At 42.4% G+C, this 19793-nt stretch overlaps 1 protein-coding gene across 3 annotated transcripts in view; it reads right to left on the bottom strand.

The window, feature by feature from the left end:
* LOC140204187 (BCL-6 corepressor-like protein 1) overlaps positions 1–19793 on the bottom strand; it is a 221285-nt gene that overhangs the window by 135168 nt on the left and 66324 nt on the right. The window lies entirely within an intron of this gene.

Genomic DNA, 19793 nt, shown 5'->3' on the forward strand with positions numbered 1-19793 from the left:
GGTCAGGCATCATCTATGGAAAGGAACAAGTTGACATTTCGGGCAGAGACCCTTCAGCAGGGCAATCATCAGAACAGAATGTGTCCTGATGAAGGGTCTCGGCCTGAATATCAACTCCATTCCTTTCCACTGATGCTGCCTGATCTGCTGAGTTCCTTCAGCATTTTCTATGTGCTATCTCACCTAATAAGCACTTTTTCAGTCAGACGTCAATGGTAATATGTTGATTTAGGCTGCTGACACCATCAATTGTTCCACATTGCTAAATGATACCCCATTCCTACTACACTGCATAAGGAAAATTTTATAAAAACAAATGGGAGAGTTTTAAAAGGAAGAAATCTAGGAATCCATGTACATTATTTTTAAATGTAGCATGGCACATTGAAAAGGCTGTTAAAATAGTTTATTAATAAAGCTAGAGATTACAAATGCAAGTAAGTAGTGCTAAATATTTGGCAGCAGGAAATAGTCGTTAGGACGCAGATGAAAGTCGTAAGTTAACATCCTATCCCCTAGGCTGACATTTAATGCAATACAGAAGGAGTATCTTTTGGATGATATTTGTACGGAGCTCTCATCTGCCCTTTCAGCTGGAAGTAAAAGACGCTAAGGTACTGATCAAAGAACACAAGGAGACGGAATTACCCTCAGTGTCCTGGCCACTACTGATCTCAAATCATTCTCATGAAATACAGAATTGTAATGGTAACTGGCCAATTAAGAAATTGGTCATTTTATCACTCTTTGTGGCTATTTTTTTGTGTATAATTTAGCTGCCAAGAGTCTTACACTGCACAGATAAATATGCTACAAATGCACTTAATTGGTAGTAATGTATTTTTTGGATAACATGCAATTATACGAGTTTCTCTGAGATAAATTTGGATACGATAGCTTCGGTCAGATAACAAGTCTATGAAGTGCCTAAGTTTATGAGAATGTATCAGGGATGAATAACTTTTGATCAAATTAGAAAAATTAGATCATGATGTTTAAAATTATAAAGGATTTCTTTGAAATAAATAAACTTCCAAAGACAAGTATCATTAGCCAGAAATGGCACTGAAATAAAAGCTCATGCATGATATACTTGTAATATATGCCTTTATTAATAAACCCTTTTTACTATCCTCAATATGTCATGTAACCACTTAAAATAAATATCCCCGTTTATAGGACTTCATTAGCTGATATGTTACAGGATAGGCGTATCATCTGACACAGCAAAATAAGGTTTTAAAAAAAGCTAACTTTTTAATTGTTGAATTGAATTGAGAGGTGCACTATGTAACTTATGTATCCAACCTGTGAAATCCATCAACCCATAAAATACAAGCCCCAAGGTTCAGTGACTTAATAGTAGTTCTAACCCCTGTGAAATATTTAACATTTATTCATGAGAACAGCCCTGTCAGATTACATTGAGGAAAAGAAAACTTAGTAATGGAGGCCACGTACACAAAATGCTGGAGGAACTCAGCAGGCCAGGCAGCATCCAAGAAAAGAGTACAGTCCACAATCCGTGCCAAAACTCTTTGGCAGGACACTTTGATATACTTTGGCCCAAAACGTCGACTGTACTCTTTTCCTAGATGCTGCCTGGTCTGCTGAGTTCTTCCAGCAGTGTGTGTGTGTGTGTGTGTGTGTGTGTGTGTGTGTCTCAGATTTCCAACGTCTGCAGATTTTCTCTTCTTAATAATGGAGGACTTTTTTTTAGAAATTAGGCAAGATTCCTAAATAAGAGTAAAATAATAAGAGTACTAGAAACTTATTTACCACCCAGAGAATGATGCACTCCAACCTACTCATCTCAAAGACTGGGAGGATCAACACTCCCTTATATTATTTTTACAAAAGTAACCAGAAGAGAACTTGACATCTCAAAGATCTATGAAAAAGAGTAATGGGAAGTTAGGTGAATTTAAATAGCCCTTTATCTGGCTTGCACTGAAATAATGAACTGGAATTCCCCAATCTATACAATCATTTTTTATGAGGCTATGTAGCTTTAAAGGAATAAGCCAATAGAGAAAAAAAAGTTGTTGTAATGTGATCATAAAATCTGTAATGATGTTGGTGGTAGGGGAGGGGTGTTAACAATTACTAACAACTTTCAAAAGGGCACCTGATAAACGATTAGAAAATTCCACCGCCATTTTCCCCTCCCCTCCTTTGTTTTAAGTATATCAAAGGCATGATTTTCTTCACAACTCCCTATCCACTCTTCCATTTCACCGGCCACACCCTGCTTTATGGCACTTTATGCAACACCGGTCCTTCTAGACTTTTCCTATCCCACCATACAGGAATCCAAATAATAATGTTTCATTTGTAGAAATTCACCTAAATCTGTTTTGAATCCAGATTAGATTAGATTAGATTATGAGGACACTCAGTCCTCGTTTATTGTCATTTAGTAATGCATGCATTAAGAAATGATACAATGTTCCTCCAGTATGATATCACGGAACCACAAGACAGGCCGAGACTAAAACTGACAAAAACCACATAATTATAACATATAGTTACAACAGTGTAAAGCAATACCATAATTTGATAAAGAGCAGACCATGGGCACGGTAAAAAAAAGTCTCAAAGTCCCGATAGCCCCATCATCTCACGTAGACGGTAGAAGGGAGAAACTCTCCCTGCCATGAACCTCCAGCGCCGCAAACTTGCCGATGCAGCACCCTGGAAGCACCCGACCACAGCCGACTCTGAGTCCATCCGAAAACTTCAAGCCTCCGACCAGCCCTCCGACACCCAGCACCATCTCTGCCGAGCGCTTCGACCCCGCCCCGGCTGCCAAGCAACAAGCAAAGCCAAGGACTCAGGGCCTTCCCCTCCAGAGATTCTGGATCACACAGTAGCAGTGGCAGCAAAACAGGCATTTCAGAAGTTTCACCAGATGTTCCTCCATGCTTCTCACGTCTGCCTCCATCAAATCAGGATTGTGCATGGCATCCTACTTGACAAATAACAGATATTCATCACCAGAGTGGCCGCTGCGCGCTGCGTCACGCCGTCATCTTCTCTTCTACAGGTGGTATATTGAGTGTTCTCAATGCAGTCTTCTCAGCACTAGATAAACAAAGTATTGACTTGGTGACAGGTTTGTAGAGCACCTCCATTCCTTCGGGTGTGACCCTGAGCTTTTGGCTGCTACTTTAATTCCCTATCACACCTACTCTGATCTGTCTATGGCCTCCTGTACTGTTACAATGACAGCCAACACAAGCTTGAGAAACACCTCATTTACTTCTGACTCAGCACCGAAGTTTCCAACTTTTAAGTTACTCGCTCTTCTTTTTTGGCCGATTCAGCCTGACATCCATCTATGGTTTTTCAAACATCGGTGCAGCCTCCCAGTCTTGCTTTGGAAACAATAAACAAAGGCAAACCATCAGTATCTGATCCTGAATTCTCCTTAACTCAAGACGCAGGAGACTGCAAATGCTGGAGTCCAGAGCAAAAGAAAATGAATTGCTGAAGGAGCTCAGCACACTGTGCAGCATCCGTGAAGGAATAGGAACCGTAGACATTTCAGGTCAAGATCTTGTATCAGGATTGACAGCAGAGAGGGAAGATAGCTGATATAAAGAGGAGAGGGTGACAGTTGAGACAGGGACCAATACGTGATTAATGGACCAAGGAAGGATGATTTGGTAATTCATTTGACCTCACCATTTTAGAACAAAGAACAGTACAGCACTGGATAGACCATTTCAACCACGACGTTTTGCTGAGCTTGGTGCCAACTTACACTAAATATCATCCTCTTGATGTGTATATTCATAAATCTTCATAATAATGTGTCCATCTAAAAGCCTGTTAAACTCCAACAAACTACTTGTTTCCACGGCTACCATTGGGAACGTATTCAAAGCTTCTAATACCTGTGTAAAAAACTTGCCCCCCTCCCCAACCTTAAAAGTGTGTTCTCTGGTGTTTGACCTTTCTACCCTGGGGAAAAGATTCTGACAGTCCATCCTATCTATGTCTTTCAAAATTTCAAAATCCTTTATCAGGTCTATTCTGTAGGGACAACAACCCAAATTTGTTCAACCTTTCCTAATAGCTCACTCCCTCTAATCCAGGCACTATCCTACAAACCTCTTCTGCACCATCTCCACATCCTTCCTATAATTGGTGGACCAGAACTGCATTCAATACTCCAACTGCAGTCTGACTGAAGTTCTATATAGTTGCAATCTTACTCTTTAGTCAACATCTCCATCAATCAAGGCAAGCTTTACCACCTTATCACTTGCATAACCACTTTCAATGAATTATGCACCTGGACCCCAAGATCCCTCTGTACCTCAATACCACTAAAGTGTACAACATTAATTTTATACTTTCTCCTTTTATTTGACCTTCCAAAGTGCAACATCGCACACTTGCCTGGAGTAAACTCCATCTGTCACTTCTTTGCCCATATCTGTAACTGATCCATATCCCACTGTATTCAATAGTCCTTTACACAGTCCACAACAAGATATTTTGTTCAACCCAACCATTTTGCAACTTTTCTGCTACTAAAAACTACCTCGTTTTCTCTCATTTCCTCCTTTGAAAGTGTCATCAGCCTGAAACATGAACTCAGTTTCTCATTCCAGCTGCCTAACCTATCGAGTGTTTACACCATTTTCTGGTTTTGTGTTAATTGGAACAGCTTTTCCAAACAACTGCTACAGATATTTTGAGACAGCTGGCTTCCTTTTGCACTGTATCAATCTGTGATCCTAAGACAATCTCCAAAAGTAACGTAACGTAAAGATTTTTACTCCTCATGTATATGAAGGATGTAAGTAATAAAGTTAATTCCATTCAAGCTTGCACACAGCAAACTCAAAAATTATATCACCTTACTTTGATTCCACTGTTTTAGCTTTATAGTTCAACATTCTGCTTGTTGGCTATCAACTGGATCAAATTACCCCCTTTTATCTTTACCATTTACAATTTTACCTTCAAATGTACATCATTTCCACTTAGACCACAGGACCATTAGTTCATAAGAAACAGGAGCAGAATTAGGCTATTCAGCCCATCAAGTCTGCTGCACCATTCCATCATGGCTGATTTACTATCTCTCTCAACCCCATTCTCCCACCTTCTCCCCATAACCTTTAATGCCCTTATTAACCAAGAACCAATCAACCTCTGCTTTAAATATACCCATTGAAATCCACAGCTGCCTGTGGCAATGAATTCCACAGATTCACCACCCTCTGGCTAATGAATTTCCTCCTCAACTCTGTTCTAAAGGGACATCCTTTTATTCTGAGGCTGTGCCCTCTAGTCCTATACTCTCTTGCTATAAGAAATATCCTCTGCATGTCCACTGTATCTAGGCCTTTCAATATTCGACAGGTTTCAATGAGATCCCCTCTCATCTTTTAGACTCCAGCAAGTACAGGCTCAGAGCCATCTGGATAGCCTGGATGACTCTCATCTATGTCCATACCATATAAGTGATCCCGCAGCTATGGTCCTAGTTTAGAAATTAAATAAAATTATTTTATTAGAAGGAATTAAAAAAAGCAAAACCACTTTGGTGCAAAGAATTCCCTTTTATTCCCTGCCCTGGGCTTGTTTTTGCAGCCCCAGACTAGTCAACTATGGATCCACTCTTCTTTTTAAAAAGAAACATTCTCAGTTACTAACGGCTTCAAGACCAGGTACAAAACTGTTGAAAATCTTACTCAGAGAAAGCAAGGATGGTTTGTGAAATGAAAACTAGTACACTTTTTATGTTTTTGTCATCTAGTTAATACTTGGCCATTTGCTGTACAGACATGCAAGTATTTTGGAATAGCAATTAATTGGGTACTATTAGCCCTAATATTAAATGAGAAAGTATAGCTCCTCCTTAAGAAAATGACACAATGTAAAACTAAGTTTCTATATCTTGTGGTACTTGATAATTTGTTTTTATTTACTTATCGACAACTACCACAGGACCTCTGTGATGCAGTCATCATCGCCCTGTTTAAGAACAGGGAGAAAAGTCCGACTGCTCCAACTACCTGGGGATAACTCTGCTCTCTATTGCAGGAAGAATCCTCGCAAGAGTACTCCTGAACAGATTGGTGCTAATCATCGCAGAACACCACCTCCCAGAGAGCCAGTGTGGCTTCAGAGCCAACAGGAGCACCACCGACATGGTATTTGTTCTCAGGCAGCTCCAAGAGAAATGTAGAGAACAGAACAAGGGATTATACGTGACGCTTGTCGACCTTACCAAGGCGTTCGACACTGAGCAAGGAAGGTCTGTGGCAAATCATGGAACGACTGGGATGCCCCCCAAAGTTCCTCAGCATGGTCATCCAGCTACATGAAGATCAGAGTAGCCAAGTCAGACACAACAACGACCTCTCAGAACCCTTCCCAATAGGCAACAGAGTAAAGCAAGGCTGCGTCCTCGCGCTGACTCTCTTCACCATCTTCTTCAGCATGATGCTCGAAAGGGCCACAGAAGAGCTTGATGACAAGGATGGTGTCTACATCCAATACCGCACCGAGGGCAGCCTGTTCAACCTGAGGTGACTACAATCCCACACCAAGACACTGGAGCAATTTATCCGAGAGCTACTCTTCGCCGACGATGCTGCCCTTGTTGCCCACACAGGGACAGCCCTGCAGCGTATAACATCCTGCTTCGCAGAGGCTGCCGATCTCTTCGGACTGGAAGTCAGCTTGAAGAAGACAGAAGCTCTCCGTCAGCCCACACCTCAGAAAGATTACCACCCTCCCCACATCACCATCAGTGAGGTAGAGCTGAAGACAGTCCACCAGTTCAGCTACCTGGGGTGCACCATCTCGTCAGATGCCAACATCGACAAAGAGACTGACATCAGACTGGCAAAGACTAACAGAGCATTCGGCAGGCTGTACAAAAGAGTCTGGAACAACAAGCATTTGAAGAAAGGCACAAAGATCTGCGCGTACAGAGCCATTGTACTGACCACTCTCCTGTACGGCTCCGAGTCCTGGGTCACCTACCGTCATCACCTACAACTCCTTGAGTGTTTCCACCAGCGCTGTCTCTGCACCATCTTCAACATCCACTGGAGTGACTTCATCACCAACATCGAAGTCCTCGAACAGGCAGAGGTCATCAGCATCGAGGCCATGCTGGTGAAGACATAGCTGCGCTGGGCAGGACACGTCTCCAGGATGGAGGATCATCGCCTGCCCAAGATTGTGCTGTACGGCAAGCTCTCCACTGGCCACTGTGACAGAGGAGCACTGAAGAAGAAGTACAAGGACTCTCTGAAGAAATCCCTTGGTGCTTGTCACATTGACCATCGCCAGTGGTCTAATCTAGCCTCCGATCGCAAGGCCTGGCGATACACCATTCACCAGTCTGTCTCCTCCTTCGAGAATGCATGCAGGGCTGGCATTGAGGACAAAAGGAGAAGGAGGAAGAACCGTGACACAACAGCACCAAACTCAGAACAGAATTTCCCTTGCAGCCGCTGTGGTCAGACCTGCCTGTCCTGTACTGGCCTTGTCAGCCACCAGCGAGCCTGCAGCAGACATGGGCAACCCCTTCCTAAATCTTCGTTTGCAAAGCCAAGCCATGATGATGATGACTTATTGACATATAGTGCGGAATTGGGCCTTCAAGTCACATCACCCAGCAATCCCTGATTTAATCCAAGACTAATCATGGGACAATTTACAATGATCAATTAACTTACCAATTGGTATATCTTTGGACTGTGGGAGGAAACTGGAGCAGCTGCAGGAAACCCACGCTGTCACGGGGAGAACATACAAACTCCTTACAGGCAGGGGCAGGAGTTGATCCCAGGTCACCCGTACTGTAAAGCGTTGTGCTAACCACTACACCACCGTGCCATTGATTTTACAAATTTAATTCCACTCAGCATTCTAAAGGTTTCACCTAAATACCTAACATTTCATCTCGTACATTACTAGTTTTAAACTACAATTTAAATGGAAATATTCTCAATGTAGACACAGGAGAAATGTTAGAATTATCACTGCTTTAGATTGAAGACCAAAAGTAATGCATTACTAGCTGCAAGAGTTCAATGCAAAAAAACGCACTGCAAGTTTACAATATTGATAGGTATACCAGCACCTACTAGACAAATGTAAATTGCAACTAGTAACACGATTTAACATATTTGTCTTTTGATAAGAGTGGAAAGGCTTTGGCACAGATAGGAAAAGATAAGCCATTTTTTACTGCAAAGTAGTCAGAACGGAACGCTCCTCTCATCAAATGTGGGAATTCAGGAATACCTGATGTTTCCCTGATGACTACTTCTATGGAAAGTGTACCCAGCTTCAGCTCCTGACTGACCAGGACCAGGCGTTGGAGCTGGAGTTGGATGTACTTGGCGTCATCTGGGAAGTTGAAGACATTGTAGATGAGACTTCTGAAGAGGTGGTCACACCCAGAGTACAGGCTTTGGACAGGAGATGGGCAACCACCAGGAAAGGCAAGGCAATTAGGAAGTCAGTGCAGTTTCCCTGCGGCCATTCCTCTCAGCAACAAGTACATCTCTTTGGATACTGCTGGGGAGGATGACCCATTGGAGCATGGCAGCAGTTGCCAGGCTGTTGGCACTGTGCCTGGCTCTGAGGCTCCACAGGGAAGGATAAAGTCAGGTAGTGCAGTACTTAGAGGGGACTCCATTATTAGGGGGACAGAAAGGAGATTCTGTGGCTGTAGAAGAGACACCAGGATGGTGTGTTGCCTCCTGGGTGCTAGGGTCCAGCATGTATCAGAGATCTACAGGGGTAACCCAATATCCTATCGAATGGTGAAAGACCTTGATAGAGTAGATGTGGAGAGGATGTTTCCTATGGTGGGGAGTCTTAAGACCAGAGGATACAGCCTCAGAATAGAGGGGCAACCTTTTAGAATGGAGATACGGAGGTATTTCTTTAGCCAGAGAGTGTTGAATCTGTGGAATTCTTTGCCACGGGCAGTATGGAGGCCAAGTCTTTATTTACATTTAAGGCAGAGGTTTAATTGATTCTTGACTGGACAGGGCATGAAGGGATACAGGGAGAAGGTAGGAGATTGGGGCTGAGAGGAAAATTGGATCAGCCATGATGAAATGGCGGAGGAGACTCGATGGGTCAAACGGCCTAATTCTGCTCCTATATCTTATGGTCTTGTACTCTCAAGGGGAAGGGTGAACAGCCAGAAGTCATGGTGCATTTGGCACCAATAACATAGGCAGAGAAGGGGAAGAGGTCCTACATAGTGAGTATCTAGAGATAGGAAAGAGACTGATGAGAAGCACCTCCAAGGTGGTAACCGCTGGATTATTCCCGGTGCCATGGGCTATGCAGGTAAAAACGGAATAATAACATGGAGGAATGAGTGGCTGAGGAGATGATGCAGGGGTCAAGGTTTTAAGTTTTTGGATCATTGGAACATTTTCTGAGGAAGGGGTGACTTGTACAAGAGATACTGAACTGGAGAGAAACCAATATCCTGGCAAGGAAATTTGCTAGTGTTTCTCGGGAGAGTTTAAACTAGTTTGACTATAAGACCTTGAGACCATAAGACATAGGAGCAGAATTAGGCCATTTGGCCCATTGAGTCTGCTCCACCATTTCACCATGGCTGATCCATTTTTCCTCTCAGCCCCAATCTCCTGCCGTCTCCCCATATCCCTTCATGCCCTGACCAATCAATAATCTATCAACCTCTGCCTTAAATATACATAAAGACTTGGCCTCCATACTACCTGTGGCAAAGAATTCCACAGATTCACCACTCACTGGCTAAAGAAATTCCTCCTCATCTCCATTCTAAAAGGACACTCCTCTATTCTAAGCCTGTGTCCTCTGGTCTTAAGACACTCCCACCATAGGAAACATCCTCTCCACATCCACTCTTTCAGGGCCTTTCACCATTCGATAGGTTTTAATTAGGTCACCCCTTATTCTTCTGAATTCCAGTGAATACAGGCCCAGAACCATCAAACTCTCTTCGTATGACAAGCCATTCAATCCTGGAATCATTTTCGTTAACCTCCTTTGAACCCTCTCCAGTTTCAGCACATCCTTCCTAAGAAAGGGACCCAAAACTCTTACATTACTCAAAGTGCAAGGGGTTTCAATGGGGCAGAATTTGTTAAGTGTATTCAGGAAGGTTTCTGAAATCAATATGTGGATGAGGTGCTGTAATGGACCTGGTGTTGGGTGATGAGCCTGGCCAGGTGACTGACTTTTCCATAGATGAGCAGTTAGGGAACAGTGACCACAACCCCTTAACTTTCAGGACAGCTACAGATAAGGATAGGTATGGTCCTTGCAGGAGAGGTTTAAATTGGAGTAGGGAAAATTATGAAAGCATTAGGCAGGAACTAAAAAGAGTTAATTGGGAACACCTTTTTTTTCTGGCAAGTCCAAATCAGACATGTGGAGGGTGTTTCAGGATCAATAGCACAGAGAACAGGAGGTATGTTCCTGTTAGAAGGAAGGGCAAGGATGGAAAGATTAGAGAACCTTGGATGTCCAGACAGGTGATGAATTTAGTTTCGAAGAAAAAGGAAAAGTACGTAGAGCTTTGGAAGTTAGGATCAAACAGTGCACATGAGGATATTAAAGAGGCCAGAAAATAACTAAAGAAGGGAATTAGGAAAACCAGGAGGGACCACGAACTATCCTTGGCAAATAGGATCAAGGTGAATCCCAAGACATTTTACATATATACTAAGAGCAACAGGATAACTAAGGTGAGGGTAGGACCACTCAAAGAGAAAGGGGGAACATTTGCTTGGATGCAGAGAATGTGAGTGAGGTACTTAGTGAGTACTTTGCTTCAGTATTTACCAAGAAGTGGGACCGGGAGGACCAGGAGTTTAGTGCTAAGTGTATAAATATGTTAGGGCATTTAGAGGTCAAAGAGGAGCAAATGTTGGGCCTCCAAATGAGTATTAAGGCGGATAAATCCCTTGGGCCTGATGGAATTCACCCCAGGTATTTGAAGAAGGCAAGAGATTAGACTGTTGGGGTTTTGACCAGTATCTTCTAGGTACTCTCTAGGCACAGATGAGGTCCCAGAGGTCTGGCGGGTGGCTAGTGTTCTACCTCCGTTTAAGAAGGGAACGAGGGAAAATCCTGGGAACTATAGACCAGTGAGTCTCACATCAGTTGTAGGGAAATTACTGGAGAAGATTCTTAGGGATAGGATATATGAGCATTTGGAAACCCATGGCCTAATCAGGGGGAGCCAGCATGGCTTTGTGTGTTTTTTGACAAGGCGACAAGAGAGATTGATGAAGGGAGGGCTGTAGATATTGTCTACATGGATCTTAGTAAGGCATTTAACTAAGTCCTTCATGGGAGGCTAATCCAGCAGATTAAAATGCATGCGGTCTCTGGCAAATTGGCTGCTCGGATTTAGAACTGGCTTATGCATAGAAGACAGAAGGTAGTGGTCGAGAGGACTTATTCGAGCTAGAGGTCTGTCATCAGTGGTGTTCTACAGGGATCTATGCTGGGACCTCTGCTGTTTGTGATGCAGGGCACACCTGGAGTACAGCATACAATTCCGGTCACCCCACTATAGGAAGGATGTTGAAGCTTTGGAGTGGATGCAGAAGAGGTTTAATAGGATGCTGCCTGGTTTAGAGGGCATTGCTATCATGAGAGACTGGACAAATTTGGGTTGTTTCTTTGGAGTGGCGGAGGCTGAAGGGAAATCAGACAGAGGTTATGAGAGACGTAGATAGAGTAGAGAGTGAGTATCGTTTTCCCCAGGGTAGAAATGTCTAATACCAGAGAGTATGCATTGAAGATGAGAGGGGGTAGGTTCAAAGGGGATGTGAGGGGTAAGTCTTTTCCTCAGAGAATGGTGGATGCCTGCAATGGCCTGCCTGATATGGTGGTAGAGGAAAATACATCAGAGCCTTTTGAGAGACAATTAGATATGCACATGAATATGAGGAAGACAGAGGGATATGGACATTGTGTAGGTAAGGGGGATTTTTTGGAGGGGGGTTGATTTACTTTTTAGCTGGTTCGGCTCTATGAAATTTAGCCTTACATATTTAGAACATAACTAGAATATTCTCGATGACTAAACATTCTCAGCCTCAAGGGTAAAAAAAAAGTCATAAATTTACAATTCTTAGAATGAAGAAAATCTAGACACTCCAACACTTATTTTACAAATGCACCTCAAAAATCTTACTTCTGAGTGCCCATCAGAGTAAGTGTGAGGGAGAAAGAAAATACTCTTAAAAAAGCAAATGAATTTCCCCAAATAGCAATTAAGTGTCCTGAAATGTGAACAGAATTGTTTGACTCTCAAGACATTCTGATGCAATTTTCAAAAGCGCAGAAGGATTTTGTTTTGTAATTTCATGGACAAATTCCCAGCTTTATGTTTCATCCCCTAAAATACAATGAAAAAAGGAAGACAAACCTAAGCCATAACAACAATGTTCTTTTATTTCCGAAATTCAAACGTTTTCATAGTGTATGTTGCAGACAACTTCTCAGAAACAGGGCCCTCTATTGTCTGATTTAAATTTGCAGGCAGTAAGGCGGTAGAAGTCATACGCACGTACTTGCACACTAACAGTACCAGCAGTTGGTATGCATTATCTTCTAGACTCGGTATTCTCAATCATCCTATTTCAAACTTAGTTAAATAAATTGTGAAAATCATTAGCATTGCTGGCTGCATGGTACAGAAGCAAATCCTACTTTCAAAAGCCCCTTCAAAATTTACCCCTTAGTATTAACATTTTGTGGCTTTGATCACCACTTTCAACTTCTCCTTTTCCAGTTTCATTTAGTGCCTGTCCACTGTTAGCTGCATAATCCATTCTGTCAAATACTGCTATGTGAAAATTTCAATGTAAAAGCAAGCAGTGGCTGTGGATAACTACACTTCATCATTGGTTATTCCCTTATGAATGGTCGTGAAGTAGAAAGTGCCTAACTTAAAGGTCTGCCAGACAAATGTAAGGGGCAATCACAGAGATTTCTGTGGCCCAGACCTTCAGGTGCTGCAAGAGCTGTATGATAGCATGCAACATCTGACAATTCTATTAAGGGACACAGATAAAGGGGCTTCTCAATCCACTTAAGATGCAAATCAGAGGCAGTTGATTTTGAATAACAAAAGCATGAGCAAAATTCTGCAAACAAGTTTAAATGCTTATTACAAACAAGATCAATATCAAGGAGACATCTGTATTTGCCAATGGAAAAAGTAATCAAAATCCAGTTACTACTACATGTAAAGATCAAAGATCTATCTCCCTGTGCAGCCACTTTCAGTAAATTATGGGCACATATTCCCAGATCCCTTTGTTCTACCACACTCCTCAGTGTCCTACCAATCACTGTGTAAGACCTATGTTGAATGATCCTACAAAAGTGCAAAACCTCGCATCAAATTCCACCTGCCATTTTTCAGCCCATTTTTCGAGCAAGTCCAGATCCCATTGCATGACTCTGATAGTCTTCCCTGCTTCGCTGACCATTACACCCCAATCTCGGTCTCATCCACAAATTAGCTGATTCAGTTAATTATATTACCATCCAGATCATTGATCTAGATGACAAACAACAAGCATCAATCCCTGTTGCACACCACTAGCCACAGACCACCAGTCAGAGAGGCAACCATCTACTACCACCCTCTGGTTTCTTCCACAAAGCCAATGTCAAATCCAGTTTCCTGCCTCATCCTGACCAACCTCCCATGCCAGATCTAGTCAAAGATCATCAAAATCTTTCAGCAAACAACTTCACTCTTACAATTACAACCTGCCTTAATATATTGACTCACTCATATCAGTGAAGAGTGAAAAACAACTTTGTTTTTGATCTTTATCCATTTTTTTGGGAAAAGTGCATATCTGCGTGCATTGAGAACAGAATAAAACTTAGCTGGAACACAGCCAAGATCCATTTTTTAACCTACTAACATGCTTGATTTGCACCCTTGTCATCTTTTAAAACTTCCAAAGATTCAAGTACACATTTAATATTCCTGTTTAATGAAGCAGTATTGCAGCAAAATGGAATGTGCATGACAAATAGTACGCTGAAACACTATGATGGAAAACCAGGGTAATACCTAACAAACTCAGCAAAGCAAGAGGAAAAAAAAGTTACAGAACAAAAAAAACACTAAATAAACTCTGAAAACTACCCTTAGCCTGCAAGTAATAGTTGACAGATCAGGAGAGAAACAGAGTTAATATTTCAGGTCAGTGAAAGGTCACCAATCTGAAACATTAACTCTGTTTCTCTCTCCACAGGTGTTACTTGGTGTGCCGAGTATTTTCAGCATTTACTATTCTGATTTAAAATTTCTACTATTTTATGTTTTAATATAAAAATGTATTTATTTTACTCATGCATAGAAGTGAGATTTCAGTTTGGGTAGGGCAGAAAAATCATAGAACTGTTCAATCACAAAGAAGAGAAAAGTCTGCAGATTCTGGAAATCCAAGCCACATACACAAAACATGCTGGAGGAACTTTAGCAGGACAGGCAGCATCTATGGAAAAGAGTAACAGTCCACGTTTCGGGCCAAGACCCTTCACCTGGACTGGAGGGCAAAAAAAGGTGAGGAGTCAAGAGTTAGAAGGTGGGGGAGGGGACGAAGATACACAAGGTGATAGATGAAACCGGGAGGGGTGAAGTAAAAAGCTGGGAAGTTGATTGGTGAAAGAGATAGAGGGCTGAAGACAGAAGACCATGAAAAGTGGGGGGAGCAACAGAGGGAGGCGATGGGCAGTTAAGGAAATAAGGTGAAAGAGGGAAATTGAATAGGGAATGGCGAAGTGGGAGGGGCATTACTGGAAGTTCAAGAAATCAATGTCATGCCATCAGTTGGAGGCTACCCACATCGAATATAAAGTGCTGCTCCTCCAACCTGAGTGCGGCCTCATTGTGACAGTACAGGAGGCCATAGACTGACATGTCAGAATGGGAACTTGAAGTGGAATTAAAATGTGCAGCCACTGGGAGATCCCACTTTATCTGGTGGATGGAGCGTAGATGCCCAACGAAGCGGTCTCCCAATCTACATCCGAACTGTTCAACTACAGCATAGTTTTACACTTTCTCACCCACTTCTTACAGACTTGTTCTTAGAACCTTTGAAAGGGAAGAAGATCCATAGAGCTATAGAATCGTAGAAAAGTACAGCATAGGAACAGGCCCTTGAGCACATGAAGTCCATGCCAAACCACTTAAACTGACCAGTCCAGTCTCATGCATCTGGACCACAGCCCTCCATACCTCTTCCATCCATGTATATGTCTATAATTCTCTTAAACGTTACAATCCAGCTTGCATGCACCACTTGCGCTGGTAACTCATTCCACACCCTCACAACTCTCTGATAGTGCATTTATCCTATCTATATTCCCTCATAATTTTAAATACCTCTATCAAATCTCTCTTCAATCTTCCACGTTCAAAGGAATGAAGTCCTAACCTATTCAATCTTTCCTCCAGTCCTGGCAAAATCCTCGTAAATTTTCTCAGTACTCTTTCAAACTTATTTACATCTTTCCTGTAGGGAAGGTGACCAAAACTGCATACAATATTCCAAATGAGGCCTCACCAACATCTTATACAAACTCAACAAAACATTCCATCTCATGTACTCAATACTTTGATTTATGAAGGCCAATGTGCCAAAAAGCTTTCTTTATGACCTAACCTACCTGTGCAGCCATTTTCAATCAATTTTGGATCTGTATTCCCAGAACCCTTTGTCTACCACATTCCTCGGTTCCCCTACAAATCACTGTGTAAGACCTATGCTGAATGGTCACACTCACACTTGTCTACGTTAATTTCCATCTGCCATTTTTCAAGCTAGTACAGATCTTGCGGCATGCTCTGATAGTCTTCCTCCCTTCGCTGTCCATTACACCCCCAAACTTGGTCTCATCCACAAATTAGCTGATTCAGTTGACCACATTACCATCCAGATCATTGACCTAAATGACAAATAACAATGGAACCAACACCAATCCCTGTGGCACTCCACTAGTAACAGGCCTCCAGTCAGAGAGGCAACCATCTACTACCGCTCTCTGGTTTCTCCCACAAAGCCAATGTCTAATCCAGTTTACGACCTCATTTTGAATGCCAAGCAACTGAACCTTCCTGACCAACCTCCCATGCAAAACTTTGTCAAATACCTTCCTAAAGTTTGTATAAATACTGCCTTGATTTCATCAGCTTTCCTCGTAATTTCCTCAAAAAACTCTGTAAGATTGATTAGACACCACTTAGCATACACAAAGCCATGCTGACTATCACTAATGAGTCTCTGTCTATCCAAACACTCAATATATCAGTTCCTGCAGAACACCTTCCATTAACTTTACCACTACTCATGTCAAGCTCACCGGCCTATAATTTTCTGATTTATTTTTAGAGTCCTTCGTAAACAATGGAACAACATTGGCTGTTCTCTAATCCTCTGGTACCTCACCTGTCATGAAGGATGAGTTAAATATCTCTGCTACAGCCCCTGCACCTTCCTCTCACAAGGTCCAAGACAACACCTTGTCAGGCCCTGGGAATTTACCCACCCTAATTTGCCTCAAGACAGCAAACACCTCCTCCTCTGTAATCCGTATAGAGTCCATGACCTCACTGCTGCTTTGCCAAACTTCTGTGTCCGCCTACCGAGTAAACACAGATGAAAAAAATCCATTTAAGATCCTCTCCATTTCTTTTGGCTCCATGCATAGATTACCATTCTGATCTTCCAGAGGACCAATTTTGACTCTTGCAATCCCTTTGCTCTTAACAAATCTGTAAAATCCCTTCAGATTCTCCTTAACCTTGTCTCCTAGGGCAATGTCATGCCTTCTTCCATCCATCTTGATTTCTTTCTCAAGTGTTCTCTTACATTTCTTACACTCCATAAGTACTTCATTTGTTCCTACCTCCCTATACCTGCTGTGCACCTCCTTTTTTTTTCTTAACCTGGGCCTCAATATCTCTTGAAAATCAACCTATTTTCTTTAATTCTGACAGGCACATACAAGCTTTGTACTCTCAAAATATCACTTTTGAAGGCCTCCCACTTGCCAAGTACACTTTTGCCAGAAAACAGCCCGTCCCATTCCACACTTGCCAGATCCTTTCTGATACCAACTTTGGCCTTTCTCCAAAATGGAACCTCAATCCAAAGACCGGACGATATTTACTTTGGAACTAAAGGCATTGTGATCACTAAAGGCAAAGTGTTCCCCTATACAAACTTGTCAACTGCCCTGTCTCATTCCCTAATAGCAGATCAGGTATCGCACACTCTCTCCTTGGGACTTCAATGTACATACTGATGAAGGAAACTTCCCTGAACACATTTGACATACTCTATCCCATCTAGTCTTTTTACAGTATGGGAGTCCCAGTTAATATGTGCAAGGTTGAAAACCACCTACTATTCATACCTTATGTTTCTTACAACAGTCTGCGATCTCTCTACGATTTGTTCCTCTAAATCGCATGGACTGTTGGGTGGTATATAATACACCTCATTAACTTGGTCAACCCTTTCTTATTTCTCAGTTCCACCCATAAAGCCTCACCAGATGAGTTCTCCAGTCTGTCCTGACATTTTCCCTGACTAGTAAAGCCATCCCTCCCACTCTGTCATGCCTAAAACAACATAACTCCGGAATAGTGAGCTGCCAGTCCTACCCCTCCTGCAACCAAGCCTTACTAAAGGCATAAGTCCATGTGTTGATCCATGCCCTGAGCTCATCTGTCTTTCCTGCAATACTTCTTACATTGAAATATACGCAGCTCAGAACATCGGCGGTATTGGTTGAGACATAATTGCCTAGCATACTGGGAAATCTCTCTTCCATACCTTAAAAATGTATTATGATATCTTTCAATCGGGAGAGTTGAAAAGACTCCTTTGACAGTAAAACATTCCCTTAGCACTGTTCTGAAGTCTCATCCCAGTTAACAGCGTATGTACCGGAGTGGTACTTGAAGCCGCACTATCTGACATACTGTTGAATAAAGATCAATAATGTCAGACGAGTTAACTAGATGCTCCAATGCTATCTGGAAGAGACCAGCTATTTCAACAAAACTGGGATCAACCTGGAGACTCTCATCTGCATAACTCCATCACGACATCAGGCAATGTGCTTATTCACAAAGTTATACAGAATGTTTGTTTTCCTCAACACCAAAAACATTGAATTAATCAAGCAAAACTTAGTAGAATGTTTTGTAAATTTATGTCAAAATTTCTCATGTCATATGTTGACAATTTGAGTAGAGAACAGAATAGGAGAAAGAGAATTTTATGGAGGTTTTCATTTTCACAGGGTTTGGGGAGTACAGTCCATTCTAAGCATTTTGGGTGCATGAATCAGAAAGAATGAGCAGGCAGATGCAGCAAGTAGTATTCATCTTGGCCTTTTATTCCATGGGTTTTGGAGTATAGAAATAAGAAAGTATTATTACAATTGTGGTCCTGGCGAGGCCACGTGTGGCATCCTATGCACATTTTATCCTCCTGATCGTAAAAAACAAGGATATACTTGTACTTGAAGAAGTCCAAAGGAGATCTACTCAGCTGATTTTGGAATGAGAGGCTTTCCCAAGATGAGCAGCCAGGTCTGTATCCTTTGACGTGTTTAGAAGAATGACGGCTAATCTCACAGAAACAGAAGATCCCAAGGGGACATGACAGGGTAAAACTGACCTGCTTCTACTTGGTGGGAGAGTCAGAAAAGAAGAGACATAGTTATGTGATAAAAGGCCAGACGTTTAATGTTGAGGTGTGCAGAAACTTGTTCTTACAGGGGCTGTTCAGTATCTGTGATTCTCTACTCTGGAAGGCTGTGGAAGCTATACTATTCAACTTACTTGAGACAGACAAGTTTCTGAAAGGTCGGTAAATTTATGAAGGCATGGTAGTGTAGTGGTTAGCATAACGCTGTTACAGTAACAGTGACCCAGGTTCAATTCTTGTTACTCCCTCTGAGGAGTTTGTACATTCTCCCTGTGACGATAGGTTTCCTTTGAGCACTCCAGTTTCAAAGAAAACCTACAGCACAATACAGGCCCTTTGGCCCACAATGCTGTGCCAAACATGTACTTACTTTAGAAATTACCTTGGGTTACCCATAGCCCTCTATTTTTCTGAGCTCCATGTATCTATCCAGGAGCCTCTTAAAAGACCCTTTCGTATCCGCCTCCACCACCGTCGCCAGCAGCCCATTCCACACACTCACCACTCTCTGCGTAAAAAACTTACCCTTGACATCTCCTCTGTACCTACTTCCAAGCACCTTAAAACTGTGCTCTCTCATGTTAGCCATTTCAGCCTTGGAAAAAAGCTTCTGACTATCCACATGATCAATGCCTCTCATTATCTTATACCCCTCTATCAAGTCACTTCTCACCCTCCGTCACTCCGAGGAGAAAAGGCCAAGTTCACTCAACCTGTTCTCATAAGGCATGCTCCCCAATCCAGGCAACATACTGGTAAATTTCCTCTGTATCCTTTCTATAGTTTCCACATCCTTCCTGTAGTGAGGTGACCAGAACTGAGTGCAGTACTCCAAGTGGGGTCTGACTAGGGTTCTATACAGCTGTAATATTACCTCTTGGATCTTGAACTCAATCCCATGGTTGATGAAGGCCAATGCACCTCCCACATTCCAAAGGCATACAGGTTAGTAGGTTAATTGGGCACACGGGTGTAATAGGGTGGCACGCGGTCTCTGGGCCAGGAGGACCTGCACCATGCTGTAACTCTAAAAAA

Source organism: Mobula birostris, chromosome 10 (genome assembly GCF_030028105.1).
Source record: "Mobula birostris isolate sMobBir1 chromosome 10, sMobBir1.hap1, whole genome shotgun sequence".
Taxonomy (NCBI): Eukaryota; Metazoa; Chordata; class Chondrichthyes; order Myliobatiformes; family Myliobatidae; genus Mobula; species Mobula birostris.